Raw genomic sequence first — 18,659 nt, 5'->3', positions numbered from 1 at the left:
CAGCAGGTACGGAATCGTTTGTATTCTTTGAGAGCAGGTTCAGTCCCTGTGATTTATCCACAGCCTCTTTCATACTTTGCTTCATCCGTTTTCTAGTTCCAAACTTTTTTTTTTTTTCAGCTTTACCACCTTACTATTCTTTGTCATCAAACTTTTGACCATTAAAGTCGTTTACAGTTTTTGCTGCTTCGTTAGCATTTCAAGAACTATTTCATAGTCCCGGGTGTTTTTCAGAAACTTCACGTTCAGATTATGAAATTCTTAGGGATAGACATTATAGATATGATGGAAGAAGTTCCGCGAGATTTTCAAAATACTGATTGTTGATTTCGCCAAAAGGATAACGATCTGCTGGTGCACCTGTTGATGTTGTCGAGGGATATAAAAGGTTTTCCGGTAATGACGGCGAAAGGTCAAGGTATAAATATCATGATTATAATAGAAATAATCTCACTGAAAAGTCGAAGTGGAGCTGTGACAAAATTAGCTTCTTGAAAAGGAATTGTAGGGTTGTTCTAATAAATGGCAAAGGATTCAATACGTTATGTGTTAAATTATGAAATTGGGTTCGAGAGTTCTTCAGGTGTATAACTGTATGTATAAATCTTCATTCCTTAGGCGAGGTGCGGCGGGTTCAACTTCTCGGTCGAGGTGTTTTCAGGAATCATGAAAGGATTTGAATGCGAATTGTAATCGTCAAGTTACGAATGAGGTTTAAGATAAAATCAAGTGGCAAGCTTGAAGAATTGTTTAGTTTCATATGTTACAATCAACATTTTAATTCATTTTAATTGTCCAGAGTTTTCTTCTTTATGCCACTTGTTGGATTCTGGTAGGTCAAAATCCGAATATGAAATTTGATTGAAAATGGTTATTCTGGGGTGAGCGGATACGAATATCGGTGGTTGTAAGTAAGATAATAGATAACCGTTGAATCAGATTCAAGAATGTACAATATAACTTATTAATGTGAATTCTAAATATTCCTCGGGTACTACCCACCCGTTAAAATATTTTCATCATTAATAGTTTGTACGAAGGAATTTTTAATTACTATCTTTATGAAAATATACTTGCATATATATTTTCTTCAGAGATAATCATAGATTTAATGAGTCAATAAAATATTAAACTCATTTGATTTATCGTTAATTCTAGATTACATAATCTCTAAGACTTTAGAAATTACATAATCGTCATACGATACGTAAAGCGAAGATAATCGATGTAGAACGATATATAGAACGAAGATCATACTCGAAGTACAGATATTGAGTCGTGTGATGTTGATATTCGAGATACAGATTGTGATGTTGAGATTTAAGGCGCGGTTGTGATTGGGGTGATAAAGGTACTGTCGGCGTTGACGATGGTAGTACGGATTATGCTGCTGGTGCTGCTGTTGGTGTTTGTAACCTTCGCACCATATTCTCCAAAACCACTACCCGAGCACGGAGTTCGTTGACTTCTTCTATTATACCGGGATGATTGATGGTTGGAACGAGCGAATGAACAAGATTTGAAATATGGGATAGTATGTAATCATGACGAGATACTCTAGAAATGAGCGAGAAAATGGTGTTTCGATAAGGTTCGCTGGTAAGTGCTTCAGGTTCATCGTTAAGGGGACAATTTGGTGGATGGAATGGATCACCTTCTTCTTGCCTCCAGAGATTTAGTATATTACGAACCCATCCCCAATTCATCCAAAATAGATGATGGGAAATTGGTTGATCCATTCCGGTAACGCTGTTCTCGGAGCTCGAATGGAAATCCATATCGACGAAGCTATCGAAGTCGGAGGAATTCGAACTGGATGAAGAATCCATCTTGTATAGTCGGAGAAGTGAATTTTTGGTTTGGAATAGATTATAGGAGTTGGGTTTGGTACTCTTCAATACATAATTTACATATGTATATATAATATCAAAATCCCATGAATTACGGAGAATCTTTGAAATACGACAGGCAATGTCTATAGTAACAGATACGCTAGGATATGAATTTTGTCTATACACTATCGATGCACTAAATGCAGTAAGACGTGTCTAGACTTAAGAATGATAAGCAGGCAGTTCCCTAAGGATGATAAGCAGATGATTTCCGACTAGGATTGATAAGCAAAACTTTTGACAGGCAGACACGGTCAAAGTCCAGACTCACTTAATGTATCCTAACAACTACTAGTTAGACACACTAATGCAAGGCCTGGTTCGCTAAGACCAACGCTCTGATACCAACTGAAAGGATCCGAAACTAATCATCCGGACGATGTCCATATTGATTACAAACGAATTACAACAGTTGATAACATCGCGAGGTACTTGACCTCTAGAAGATACATTTTACAAACGTTGCATTTATTCTTAAAAGGCAATCTATCTTTACATCAAACATTACTAAACTCGTCTAACATTTCTCGATATCCGAATGACCTATTCTGTCATTTACTTAATAAATGTCTTTAATGATCTTCAATGACTCGAATGCAACGTTCTTGTATCATGGCTTAAATGGTCCCAACTAGTATCCTTAATATGAGCTAATGCACAGCGGAAGTCTTTATTCATACCTGAGAATAACATGCTTTAAAAGGTCAACATAAAGTTGGTGAGGTATATAGGTTTGAAGCTAGCAGCGATATAAATATAGACCACAAGATTTCATATATAAACAGTTTAATAAAAAAAATATTCTAAGTGGTTGAGCACTTGGTAACCATACTTAACAATTAATCACGTCGCATATTCCCTTTAATATGAAATCTTACTACACCGTACCAAGTGTAGTCACGAAACGAAGTACTGTGCAACCGTTGAATACTGGTCGTCCAGTCCGGTTGGGGTTGTCAGGCCCGATAGATCTATCAACAGGATTCGCGTTTACAATACCGCTGTAAATATTAGTTACCAAGCTACAGGGAAGTATGCCAGTGGTACAACTCAACGTAGAATATATTTTTTCAGTTACTTGTGTCCATAACGTAAAACATAAAATACATGTATTCTCATCCCGAAATATTTAGAGTTTAAAAGTGGGACTATATACTCACAGTTGTCTTGAAGATATGAAATTTGACTCGGTCTCCGATTGATATCACGAACCTATCCATATATAATATATCAATACCTTTTCTTATTAAACAAACGTCTCATATATATACTTGTTATACTTTTAATACTTTGAATAATTCCTTAGTCCGTAGTTAGCATTTCGTTGTTAGTAATTCAATTTTAATGGTTCATTTTTAGATGTTTAATATACCCGCAATGAAATAAATAAAACCCCCAATGAAATAGATAAAACCCCATCGTATATGTATTGGTCGAGATTAATCTTGACCCACGGTACCGGTGTTGTCAAATGACGTGTTGCGTACATAAAGTACCGGTGTTGTCAAATGACGTGTTGCGTACAAACATGGGATCTTATGATTAATCTTCTCGTGTTGTTTACGGGTGATCCTGAACCATATAAAATTGAATTATGAGTACATATATATATATAATATCATGTTATCTTAGAAATATGTGATTTATCTAATTTTTTTCCAATTAATCCCGAAGTTGAACAAGTCTAGGATAACCAATTTTGTTTCGGTCATAGTTTCTTCGTTACAACTCCGTTTTCGTTGATTCAAATTGCCATCTCCTTGGATCGAGTCCTTCTTTAAGACTATGAACTGAAAATACCTTAGTTTGTATTCAAAATCACACGGCATAGGTGAAACTTTAGTGAAACTTATGAAGTTAAACATTTTCCTTTATGTAAACAACCTTAAATGATTATTTTTCTAAAAATACTTATACTTTGAATTAAATCATGAAATTTTTATGTGTTATCATATTCATAATAAAAATCATTTTTCCAGAACATAAACCTTCAATTCAAAGTTTAAGATGGTTTTTAATTATCCAACCCAAAACAGTCCCCGGTTGCACTCCGACGTCGTAAAAACAGTTTTTAAGGTGTTCTTTGAAAAACCAAGTTATACCTTGTTAAATTAGCATATATTTAAGTTATATTACAGGTCTTGAAGTATTTTAAAAGTTAAGTTAGAAGGATCTATTTAGTTTGCAAACAAGTTTGAAAACTTTCAAACTATGTTCTTGTTGTTAAACTTTTATACCACAAAATAAGATAGCTATATATATATGAATCGAATAAGGTTATGAACATAGATTCTACCTCAAGTTCCTTGGACAAGGTTGCTGTAAAAGAGGAGTAAGAACCTAGAATCAAAAGGGTGATGGAAGTGGATGAAAGATTGGAAGTAAGTTGGTGTTCTTGGAAGGATTTCTTGAAGTGTTTTTGTATGGTTTTCTTTATGGTGTTTAAGTAAGGTTTTTATGGCTAGATCTTCTTGGTAATTTGATGGATTGTTATGGAGTTCAAAGCTCTTGAAAGTGTGTGTGTTTTTAGCTAGAGAATGGAAGTAAAATGAATCAAAAATGATGATACATATATACTCCTAAAAATGTGATCTTTAAGGATAACATGACAAAATTTTAGTTTGTATTTTTGTAATTAGTCTTACAATCATTCAAAAGTAATTACCTTATACATAAGGCATTGAACAAGGCTGGTTAGGTGGTGATTTGATGTGTATATACCAATAGTAAATACGTATAGAAGCTGGGTATGATACGAGTACAAATACTCTAAATATACGTATAGAAATTTTGTAAAAAAATGGAATGAGGATTCAAATATAGCTATCTTTTGTGAATACACTTATATGGTTTTATGTATTTAAGTCCTTAAAAGTGATTAAATACATTACTTATACAATATATGTATAAACATTATAATTCTTAAGTATTTATGTCAAATAACGTTACGTATAGTTATCGTTTTGAAAACTTAAGTTAGTAGTTTCAAAATATACTTATAACTTATTGTTATTAATACAAAATGAGATATTAAAACATCCTTAGATCATGTTAAATATGTATATATACATATATATACATAAACGTATAATTATCATATATTGTATAGTTCGTGATATCATCGGTCAAACTAGACGGTCAAACGTTGTGTAAAACTCTTTTCGAAAATATAAATCTCAACAATTTGGATTGCTTATCATGTTGGTAAGGTTTAATTTATGTAAATATTAATCTTATAAGTATAGAACGATCGAAAAAGTGCGGGTCAACTTTAGGGTTTTTGCTTATCGTATCGGAACCATATAGAGATTAGAGTTTAAATTTGGTCGGAAATTTCCGGGTCGTTACATTTAAACACTTGTGTTAAGTGTTAAATGATGTTTCTGGAAGTGATCACACATGAGAAGTGATTTTGAGTCAAATTGATATTTTAACATAAGTCAAACGTGGTCAAAAGTGTGACGACCCGGAAATTTTTGACCAAATTTAACTAAATCTTTATATGTTTCTGACACGATAATCAAAGTCTGTTAGATTGAGTCTCAAAATTTGAACCGTGTTCATATATGCAATTACCCTTTGACTGTTCCCGACGATTCACGAACAATTATTTGTAAATAAATATGTATATATATATATATATATATATATATATATATATATATATATATATAATATTAATTAGAGTTATTAAATAAAGTATTATATGATTTGATGATTTGAATTAATAATTAATTTGTTAGTTAATATATATTTATATAATTCGAAGATAAATGGTTTTGAATTCATTTAGGAAACAATAATAACACTCGTTTATCATTCAAAAGGTTAAGTTCAAACTTAGGTGATTTCAAAATAAACGGTGATCCAAAAATGAGTAATATACGTTTTAGGCATATTAAAAATGTATTTAGGAACTATTTGTTGAATTTTAAATTTTTTTTATATTTTACTTGGGAGTTGGGCCTGGGAGTGAATAATTAATGTAATTTTTATTTAATAGTAAATGATCGCATTTTATACCATAATGACCAAAATAAATAAATATAGTTAATTTAAAAATATGGGATTTTTCTGAACATTTTTATCCGCCAATGTTTAATAACGGAAGACGAAACCCGGTCCGAAAAACTTAAAATTTGAAGTGTCGGCACATTGAATCAATTGTGATGGCTTACTGGTTTTTTATATATTTTTATTTCACATGTTTTAATTATGATTATTATTATATTATAATTAAATTATTACTTTAAATTTAAAATAGATATTTAAGTAAATAGTATATATCCGTGATAGTTCAATGATGAATGAAGATTACTGTATTGCTCCTTGTAACTTTAAACACTTAAATATGCAAATATATATGTGATTATATTACATACAAACACCAACTCATTTTTTTTCTTGTTCCCATTTCTTAAAGAAAAGAAACCCCAAGGTGGGTCGAACATATAGCCGTGACCACCCTCAACTAGTCGATTAATTTTTCTTGTTTCTTCTTTATTATCGTTGATGGGATAGCCGAAGAAAAACTCGCCATCCACAAACACCAACGACACCATCATCTACGACTACCATCAAACCCATCAACTAACCACTACACCTGCAAACCCGCTGCACACCCACATAAACTGTTGCTGCAAATTCTTTTTTTTTCTGCTCGATGGCTGCTGCTACATGATGCAGCTGTTCCTGTTTCGTGTGTTCTATTTTCTGTTTCATGTCGATACGAGAATGATGAAATGATGATGGCGAGGAAGAAGGAAGATATCGAACGATGATGATGAAGGATGACGATGAAGATGATGAGTGATGATGAGGTATAGCGGCGATCATGATCATGAAGATGATATTAGGTAACGGGTTCGTTCTTGAATCAATTAAAAATGATGATAATTATGCTTATGCTTATGGTTATATCTAAGATTATATTATGATTAGAATTATGAGGTTACATATGATGATTAGATGACGATGGTGATGTTTATAAGATTAGGATTATGATTATGACCGAGATATATGATGATATAAATAACGATATAGATAATGATATGTTAATGATTGATGATTATGACCTGTTGATGATAATAATGGTGATACTAGGAAGATGACAGTTTAGGATATGTTTAATAATTAAAACTGCAAGGTATTACATATATGTAACAAGCAGATCAATGGTTAAGGGTGTGTATCTTGAACAAGAGGTCGGGAGTTCGAACCCAGGCTACAGCAGTTTATTCTTTTTTTCATCAGATAACTGCACAAGTTGGGCTTTTGATGTTGCTGTTGGGCCGAATCCCTTCTTGTGTTGTTGGGCCATGAATCACATTATGTTTTGTAGTTTGGGCTGAGGTCTCTCTGTTGGGCCGAATTAGCCATGGCTGTTTTGATAAGTGGGTTTTAAGGAAGCACTAAAACATGTGTTAAATAAATTAGGCTGTGAATTTAATCAGAAAAACGGAAATAGAAGGATGGTTTGGGATGATAGCGGGTGAGCGAGAGGTCGTGGGTTCGAGCCTGAGCGTAGGCACTTTATTTTCTTTTTGAAAAAGCTTGTGAGGTAGTTGTTATTATTATTATTATTATTATTATTATTATTATTATTATTATTATTATTATTATTATTATTATTATTATTATTATTATTATTATTATTATTATTATTATTTTTATTATTTGTATTATTGTTATTACTAGTATTAAGTATTATTAGTATCATTTTTTTAGTAATATTATTATTATCATTATTATTACTGATATCATACTATTAGTATTATTATTAATATGACCATTAAAATATCTATTAAAACTATAATTATTATTAAACTTACCAATATTATTAAAAATATTATTTTTGCTAAAACTATCATTTTTACTTTATCATTATTAGTAAAACTATCATTTTTATTAAAATTACTATTAGTATTATAAAATAAAACAACTTTGTATTTATTATTATCAATATTATTATATCAAATAACTATTTGTTATATAAAACTATATTTACTACCTATAACATAACTATATTGATATTTTTTAAAATAAATATTAAAAATAATTAAGTAGGTTATTATTAATGAAACACATAATTTATTAAGATAACACTTATATATCACTAATAATATATAAATCTGTTCGGTTACAAATAGATGTGTTAATATACATATACTTGATATAGGTTTGTGAATCCGAGGCCAACCTTGCATTGTTCAGTATCGTCGTATGAATATTTTTACTACAAAATATCGTACTGTGAGTTTCATTTGCTCCCTTTTTAAATGCTTTTGCAATATATATTTTTAGGACTGAGAATACATGCGCTTTTATAAATGTTTTACGAAATAGACACAAGTAATCGAAACTACATTATATGGTTGAATGGATCGAAGCCGAATATGCCCCTTTTAGCCTGGTAATCTAAGAATTAGGGAACATCACTAATTTTGAGAATTAGTGCACCCCTAATTGACGCGAATCCTAAAGATAGATCTATTGGGCCCAACAAGCCCCATTCTGGAATTTGGAATGCTTCAGTACTTCGAGTTTATCATGTCCGATGGGTGTCCCGGAATGATGGGTATATTCTATATGCATCTTGTTAATGTCGGTTACCAGGTGTTCACCATATGAATGATTTTTATATCTATGCAGTTTCCGAAATGCCTGATATGAGATGGATGTTTATGGGAAAATTGAAATCTTGTGGTCTGTTAAAATTATGAAAATGATCGATTATGATAAACTAATGAACTCACCAACCTTTTGGTTGACACTTTAAAGCATGTTTATTCTCAGGTATTAAAGAAATCTTCCGCTGTGCATTAGCTCATTTTAAGGATATTACTTGAAGTCATTCATGACATATTTCGAAATACGTTGCATTCGAGTCGTTGAGTTCATCAAGATTATTATTAAGTAAATTTTAGTTGGATGTATTATGAAATGGTATGTATGCTGTCAACTTTCGATGTAAAGAAAGTTTGTCTTTTAAAAATGAATGCAATGTTTGTAAAATGTATCATATAGAGGTCAAATACCTCGCGATGAAATCAACTATTGTGAATCGTTTATAATATATATGAACGGGTCCTTTCAAAAAGAAATATGATCCAATATTGCACGTGTTGGGGTTTTTGGCATAAATGGCGTTTGAAATGGTCACTACCTAAGTAGTAACCTAGTGTCGGGACCTAGGATAGTCTAATTGGTGTAAAGTATAAATTGGGTTAAATTGTACTTGTAGAGTGGGTTTGAATTACCACCCGAAGTGGTAATTGATTTGTGTCCATTAGGCGTTAAATGGGCGGCTTTTGGCGAGCAAGGTTTGATCCCTCGGCTAAGAGATGTTTGTTTCGGATTCTCTTTTAGAGAATGTGTATTTATGTGTATATTGTACCTATATGTGTATTATAGGTAAAGGCTCGCTCGGTTGCGTTTGGATGCAATTTACATACATGACTTGTGCGAACATTCCAAGGTGAGTGGAATAATTATATATGTATGTATACGGTTTATTTATTTGTGGGGTATGGGTTTAAAGTTCGATGTGACGATACCATATCCTTGTGTGTGTTATTGTTCGATGAGGGTTTAAAGTTCGGTGTTGACGATACCTCATGTATGGAGTTAAAGTTCGATGTTGACGAAGCCATACCACTATTGTAATGATTTGATGAGGGGTTAAAGTTCGATGTTGACGATACCTCATATGTGGGTTTTAAGTTCGATGTTGACGATACCACATTAAATGGGACGGATGGGGTTTAAGTTCGATGTTGACGATACCATTCGCGGGGCCAGCCTTGAATATTAACGGATGTTTTGAACATCGATGTTTTGTGCGTTGCTTATTATTTAGCATTTATATTATTGAGATTATGTGCTAGCGATGATGCTAGTTTATACGTTTGAAAATGCTAGCTTGTGTGCTTTGATATGCAGAATTTATGCGTGGTTGTGTAGGTGGGTGCAAGTAGGTAAATTGTATATGTATATGTATAACTATTGCATTCACTAAGCTATATGCTTACCCCTCTCGTTGTTTACCTTTTTATAGGTATCGTGATGCAGAGTTACCTAGTTGCTAGACTAGGATTGATAGACGTTGCTTAAGCTAGGAGGATTAGCTTTTGGAGAATTAAACGCGGGTTGGGGATTTGTTAGTCCCCGGGATTATGCTCTTGGTATCGGGTTGGGTTGTAGAGTTCTAATCCGTCAAAATACATAAATGGGTCGAAATTGGCACTTTCATGTAATTATGGGTCGTTGGAGTCCCAAGGGTCGTATCATACTTTTGTTGTTTAAAACCCGGTAAATTAATGTGTGAAAAATTTTGGAATCGATTTGGGGGTTTAACGGAACTTGGATTGGGGGAAATGGTTTTCATGTACTAAAACGGGCTGCAGTTGATTTCCAGCTTTAGTGCGCGCCGCGCAGGCCATTGGCCGCGCAAATGGCTAGAGTTTGGTAGTCAGCCCAGTTGTCAAGTTCTGACCTGGTTCTACGTTGTAAAGCGCACCGCGCAACCCAATGCGCACCGCGCATTTGGTCTGGGACAGGAATGTTGTTTAAAAAAAGGGGCGTGTTTTCTCGTGTTACGTTTTGGGGTCGTTACAACAAGAAAATCAGACCTAACAAACTGTCCAAGCCCAAGTCGAAGTCAGCAACACAAACCTCGCTCCATAAACCCCATAATAAACCGAGAACACCCGCCGGGCAAACCTCTCTGCCACTAAACCACCCGCCGGACAACCCAAGAACACCCGCCTCGAGACCGCAACTAGAAAACCGAGAAGGCCCCTCGTTAGCCAGCATAACCAAGAAGACCCTAATCGATCAAGTCAGAAAACCTAACCAGTTGAAACTCAGCCTACGGACGACGAAGAAACAACCGAGAGAAACATCCTAACAAACCAATTTGTTAGCGCTTATCAGCAAAAAAAACGATAAGGCAGCAACAATGTCGGACCAGTCTGCACCGAATCCAACGACGAGGAAGATGGAACGAACGAAAAGCGAACAAGAAGACAAAAAGAAGACATGAATAGAAAAAGCAACTCACACCCACAGTCATATTCCGGCCCAAATCCGTCACCAACATCCTGAATGAGACGGATTCCGACAACAAATCACTACAGGTGTGACCACAACAAACAAGGAACACAGAGAGGTAAGGAACAAAAAATAAAAGAAACCGGAGCTATCATCTCCGGTAAAAGAACAAAGTTTGCCATTTTGTAAAAAAATAGAGAAACAGAAAAAAGAAACCCCGACAACCTAGATCCGTAAACAAACGGAGATCAAATCAAAAAACCGATTACCATGCTCAGACCAGTCGCAGAACACCGCCAAGGTGTTCGTCGCCTGAAACCGGCCTGAAAAAAAGCCGTCGAAAAAGATCACCGTACATCGTGACAGAACATGAGCGGAAGAAAAAAATAAACGCTAACCGGCGTGAGGAAGCATGGTCCGAAGAGCTAACACCGAAGAACCACCGGAGGACATAATGGATGTCAAAACGACACACCATTCGTCGCCTGACCACCGGAAAAACTCGAAAAAGGTCACCGGACAAAGCAAACGGCACACCAGAGAGTGAAGGATGCTTCCTCTCATCCACAAATGCGATGATATTATGTTTAGGATCTTTTCTTATTTTATCCCTTTAAAAAAAGTGAAGAAAAAAAATTAAAATCAGGATTGGTTACCGTTCAATGTTCTATTGTTCAATCACCTTTTAGTTTCATTTTTTTCCAAATGAATATATATATAAAATAATTAATTAATAATTAATTTCCTTAAATAATATATATAGTGCAATCATCTCAAGTTAATTGAATTCTTATCTTGTTCTTGAATTTACAACAATTATTATTAAAACATTGGTGAGTAATCTCATTTAACTGAGTGATTAGTGCCCTTCTCGATGTTCACGAGCTCTAAAGTTCGAGTCTCACATGATGATTTCATAATGCAATTTTCTTAGAAGTTGCTTATGGAGTACTCTGGAGGCATCGCTATCTGAGTCTGTCATATGACAGTTGTTTGGGGGGGTGGGTGGGTGCTTTCGGAGGCATCGATGTATGAGCCTGTCGTATAACAGTTGTTCATGGGTGCTTCCCAAGGATGACTATACGCAGAACCTATCATATGACAGTTGTTTGATGGAACGTCCTTAACACGTGGAACAAATATGATCGGGTGGTGAGAGCTCCTTTGGTGGTCTCGCGTCAGTAATTCCAATCTCACTATTAAAAAAAAAAAAAAAAAAAAAAAGTCAAAACATTGGTGCGACCGTTTACTCTTTAATTTATTTATTTTTTACTGCATCTAAACGAAACTTGTAACTAAATGATGTTAGTCATAATTTTATCTGAAATGAAATTTTAATACTTAGGGCGATTAATCGGGTAATCATAAAGACTGATATTGCTGAGAGAACATGACCCAGCTTTTAGGCCGATGGACTTTAATAAAGTTTAAACCCAACATTTGGCCTAATAAAGACCCAGAACAAATGCTCATAATGGGTTAAGCCTATGACCTAGCTTTAGAGCCGACGGACTTATAAAAATTAAATCCATGGACCCAGCTGATTAATTTTGAGAACCAATAGATTAAGCATCTGTTTAGAAGTAAATACTACAATTTGAAACATATGTGAACGTTAATATACGATAAAAGGGTTATAATGTGAAGGTATAGTTAAAAATTGGTTATAATGTTTTTAAATTTTTTTTTTTTTCTCAATTCTTTTTTAAACGGCACCCAGCTGATTAATTTTGAGAACCAATAGATTAAGCATCTGTTTAGAAGTAAATAATAATTTGAAACACATGTGAACGTTAATATACGATAAAAGGGTTGTAATGTGAAGGTATAGTTAAAAAATTGGTAATAATGTTTTTAAAATTTTAATTTTCTTTTTTTCTCAATTTTTTTAAAACGGCAATTTTTTCGTCGAATCCTCTCATTTGCTACCCACCCACCTGTTAGGAATAAACTCCCCGCATCCATCGCGCAAAGCGTACCTGGAATGCTTTAGTTTAACTGCTTGGTCCGCACAACCTTGGAGAAAACTTCCCGCATGATTTAAACCTGCACCTATTTTTTTAGAATACGGGTACAAAACTGACTGAGCTTTTTACACTCAACCAATAGTTCGGTGATTAATAATATAATACGACTGAAGTTAATAATATGTGAACTTAACATAAACATTATTAGATGAAACCAATGATGGTTAATTTTCTGCTAGATTTTCGATAAAGAGTAATGATTCTAACACACCCTTTTTTGATCCTCACACACCAATTTAAAGAAATGGAGTATTATTAGAAGAGTAAAAGGTTAAAATAGGTGTGTGAGGATCAAAAAAGGGTGTGTTAGAATCATCCCCTTTCGATAAAATGCTAACATAGAACATATTATAAGAATAAAACCCATATATGGGCAGAGTATACTACATAACATACAAGTACAACTCAATAAGGTTAAATTTTATCGAGTGTCATTTTGTTGGAAGATATAGGTATAAAAATCTTCTGTCATACGGAGTATATCTCTAGCTGGCAGTTGATGTTTAGAGTGGCGAAGCTTGAATCTTAAGATTGGTAGGGCGAAATAATTTAAACAAAATATGTAGTCTTATATATAAATAAGTAAATAACACATACGTGGAAGTTTTGTAACGTTTAGCCCCCTGATTCCATTTTCAGTAACATCTAGATGATTATGTCATGACTCATGAAATAAGAAGTAATGATATAAACGTAAATCGCTATCACTATTTATTTATATTATTAGGTTAGTAGCTAATCCGTTAATGACAATCCATAGAGTTGTCATTAGCATTTCCCTAAATAAATAATACAATATTAATACCAACACTAACAATAATAATAATGATAATAATTATTATTATGTAAAATAAAATAATAATAATGTAATACGAAGTAGTATAATAATACTATAATACGGAGTATAGTAACAAAAAGAAGACCACATATATAAATTTAAATATATTCGAAGAATATATGAGATAAATTTAAATATATTCGAAGAATATATGAGATGAACCTGTTTAATTGAGAAATTAATTTAAGTTTCACGGAAGCAAAAAGCAACGGAGGGAGTAAGCTCATGGAATTTTTTATTTGAAGTTTGAAGAAAAAACTTAACTAAATGACACAATAATATTAATTGGGGGGCTAAAATCAAAATTTGCAACATATGGTCTCTACATAAAACTAAGGCCCCGTTTGGCTCGCGGAATTCAAAAGAAATTTGATGGAATTGGAATTGAATTCCTTAGATCGCTCCGTTTGGTTGACATAATTTTGAAGGAATTATATTCCTTGGAATCTTGAGATTCCTTCATCTATGGAATGTTCATTCCTTCAAGATGATGATGGATTTGAATTCCTTTCAACATTGAATTTTTCGGGTCGCGACCCTAGAGCGCCTTTTTGGCGCTCATTTTCGAGACACGTTTTCAGGGAGCTATTCGGCGCGCTTTTTCGGGGAGCGTTTTCGACGCGCATTTTTGGGTCGCGTTTACGGTCCGCGTTTTTGGGTCGCGTTTTCGGTCCGCATTTTCGGGTCGCGTTTTTATGCCGCGTTTCATGATGCGTTTCGAGTTGCGTTTTTGAGACGTTTTTTCGCGGATCGGGTCACTTTTTTGGTGCGCGTTTTCGTGTCGCGTTTTTTCAAAGCGTGTTTACGGGGCGCGTTTTCGGCTCAAGTTTTCGTGAAGCGTTTTCGGCAGGCGCCCGGAGACGCGCGCTTTCGCGGGGCGCCCCGAACGGCGCGTTATCGCGGGCGCCCAGAAACGCGCGTTATCGCATGGCGCCCGAAAACGCGCGTTTTCGTGTTTGACGACCCGAAAATTTTCGACTAATTTTAAATCAAACTCTCGATGCGATTTAATATTTTTGACACGATAAGCAAAGTCTGTTAGGTTGAGTCTCAAAATTTTTTGAACTGTTTCATATATTCAATTGACTTTCGACTGTTCTCGACGATTCACGAACAACTATTTGTAATATATATATATATATATATATATATATGTATAATAGTTTGAAATATTATTTGAAATAATATATGAGCTAATTGTTGAAAATAAATATGTAAAATAATATGCGATGTAATGAAAACTATGATTATAAATATATATATATATATATATATATATATATATATATATATATATATATATATATATATATATATATATATATATGTATATATATACTACTTGTAAATATATAAAATAATATTAGATCTATTTGTTTAAAAATATATAATATATATTCATGTGGTAAAACTTGTTATTTAAAACTGATCATATATATAGAGAGTAAATGGAATATGAATGATTTCGGACTTAATTAGTAAACGTCAGAAACACTCGGTTGTCATTTCGTTAGTGTTCACATAGATCTAATACGAATTTACGAAGATTTAAAATAAAAGTTAGTCCGTAAATAGATTACGGAGATTTTAGGTTTGATAAAAATATTTTTACCTTTTTAGATTAAATTTTAATACTCCGTACATATTATTTGGAACAGAAAATAAATAATTAACGAACCTTTTTGATCAGATTTTACACAGTTAATGACTGAAATAAATAAATGAATTTAATTTTAAAATATGAGATTTTTATGAATTAAATTTATCCTTAACTATTTAGCAACGGAATACGAATCAATGCCCTTTATAACTGTCGGCACAAGAGTTAATATGGTGGCTGCTAATGTTATTTTAATACTTTATATTGTTGCACGTTTAATTACTAGTATCAATCATTCATTCATATCACCTCTTAATCACTTAAACTAAAATATATATACACTACTACATCGTCTTTTTGAAGACCCGAAACAACCCCCATCCGGTCACTATGCACCACCCTAAACCCACTTGAACATCACCATTCAAAACCACTAACACCACCTTGTAATCACCCGACACCACACACCACCCTAACCTTCAAACCACCTTGGTTAAACCACCACTGTTTCGTTTTATGTTTTAGCTACACGAATTATCACGAATAACAACAACAACTATTAAACCAACCACCTTGGTTAAACTCTGCTGCTGTTGCATTCTTTTTAAAATAGTCACGAAACAAATAAAGACGATGACGAACATTTTTGGGTGAAATGGAAACGATGAAGATGAGTTGACGTTGATGATGATGATTAAACTGCTACTACTTCAGTTTCTATTTTTGTTCGATCAAACCCAAGCAACCACCAAACTAACCGCACCACCCTCCTCGCCATCACTTCTACCACCATCGTTTTACTATTTCTGGTTCTCTTCTTTGTGAACCCACACTCGACAAACCCATCAAGACCCAACTAAACACCCTGCTACTATGCTACTCGTCGTCTTCTATTTTTTTTCTTCTGTTTTTCCTGTTTCCTTTTGATCGGATCCCATCACCAATACATCACTAAGTTGGATTATAATCGATTACTTGATACTACAGTTTACCTTCGACCTTGCCACCACTCCTAGTCATTATTCTTCTATTCGATCACTTTCCTAAAACATAAACTATCTTGAACTACTCGTTTCGTGCAGACCATCGAACCATCATCACACAACAACCCATCATCCACTATTACTTTGGTTGTTACTCTTCTTCGCCGGTAACCATCACCACTGTTTTGCTACTGTCCTTACAGCAACCACAATTAAACACACCCTTGATATGTTCATGTTTCCATCATCTTCAACTATTGATGCTAACCGAACCATCACCAAACCGTTTGTTTCTGTTATCTGCTACAGCCTTTACTATGTTTCCTGTTTCTTGCCTGTTACGATTTCAAAGCAACCCTCACCACCACTACAACACCCCTTTTATTTATCTATTTTACTCGACTGCTACTGCTCTCCGTTGTTTCTGTTTCAATCAGATCAGGTCACACATAATCACCATCACCTTGTCGTTTCTTGTTTTTCTGTTTTACTTTGGTCACCACACCAAACCTTCATCGTCTTCCTCAAACCACTGCACGATACTATAGTTATATGTTGTACGAAGAACGAACGGTGGCTGCTTATTGTGAAAACCCGGAAATTTCTGACCAAATTTAAACTTTATCTTTATATTATTCCGACACGATAAGCAAAGTTTGTTAAGTTGAATCTCAAGAAGTGTAAACTGTATTCATACATTCATTTAACCTTGACCAAACCCTGACGATTCACGAACCATTATAATTGGATTGGAAAATATACGTATATATATATATATATATATATATATATATATATATATATATATATATATATATATATATATATATATATATATATATTACAAAAATATAATATTAACTTAGTCAAAAAAAACGTCATGATTTAAAATAATATATTTTGATAAACAACGAGTCACTGATTTATAGAAGCAAAGGACCATAACGCTCAATTTTATAAGTTACAATTTTTATAAGGTAATTTATTGATGAGTAAGTCAATTTATTAATAAGGGTACACGTCGCTTAACGTAAAAGGCTAGTTTTCTAAACGTACGAAAGTGCGTTCGAAAAACCGAAAGTGGTACACGAGTCGAGTATCAACGTACGAGTCAACGGACCTAAAATTACAAGTCAACTATGTACATGAATATAATATAATATATATATATATATATATAATTAATATAAATTATATATATATTATATATATATATAATAATATGTCGACAAACAAGAAAACAAAAAAATTGTGAGCTGGATTTTGGGGCCATGCGACCGCATGAGAAATAGGCATAAAACCCATGCGATCGCATGGCAGTCAGAATTCAGAAACATTCTATAAATTGACCAGTTTGCTCAACACACACACACATATTAATATCTATATTACTCCGTATTATATTTTATATTTATTATTTATATTTATATTTATTATTTATATTATTATTATTAAGATTAATATTATTATTAATCTTATAGTTAGGAGTATTATTATTAGTATTATTATACATAAAATACTACGATGAGGTCATGAGCGAATTATTTTCAAACAAGCCTTCCGAGCGGGATAGAGCTAGGGAAACTATGGGTTATAACTATGGAGGTTATGGGTAATATTCGTGAGTATTGTTCGCAAGTCAAACTAGTATTTATCATCTCCGTTGTGTCTACGTACTTTTCTGCAATATTGAATCACAATATTGATACGTAAGCATTTATATCTTATCTTTTATATATTAATAGTGTATCCATGTCTAGTGCTCGAGTATATATGTTTATGCATGCTTGTATGCTTTAATTTTGTCGTTAGATAGTTTATGATAAATCACGAATTTGATACATATATTATTCATAAAAGGTATATGATATACATGTCATTGAAAAGTTGTCGAAAAATTAATAACTTTTCATTTAGAAATCGTATGTTTTCGATGAACTGATTAAAAGTTATGGTCAACTGAATTATAATTAACATTAATTGAAATTGCTTTTGAATCTGTAATTGATATTTAAACAACTTGTTTATAAGATTGATAAATTGGATTTTCAAATATTACTAATCGAGTAAATGAATTTCTATATAAGGCACGTCTCGTCTTGTTGAACAATTGTCAAAGTTGACTGTCTTATCATGTTTTAAAGCTTTATAAACACTATAATCTAATTTTTTAAGTATTGGAAAACTATATAAATATCATGTTCGATTGCCATGATAATTCAAATATAATATAGCCCCTGAAATAAATAATATTTTGAGTTTGATAAA

The sequence above is a fragment of the Rutidosis leptorrhynchoides genome, chromosome 3 (genome assembly GCF_046630445.1).
Source record: "Rutidosis leptorrhynchoides isolate AG116_Rl617_1_P2 chromosome 3, CSIRO_AGI_Rlap_v1, whole genome shotgun sequence".
NCBI lineage: Eukaryota > Viridiplantae > Streptophyta > Magnoliopsida > Asterales > Asteraceae > Rutidosis > Rutidosis leptorrhynchoides.
Note: the sequence above shows the minus strand (reverse complement) of the source record.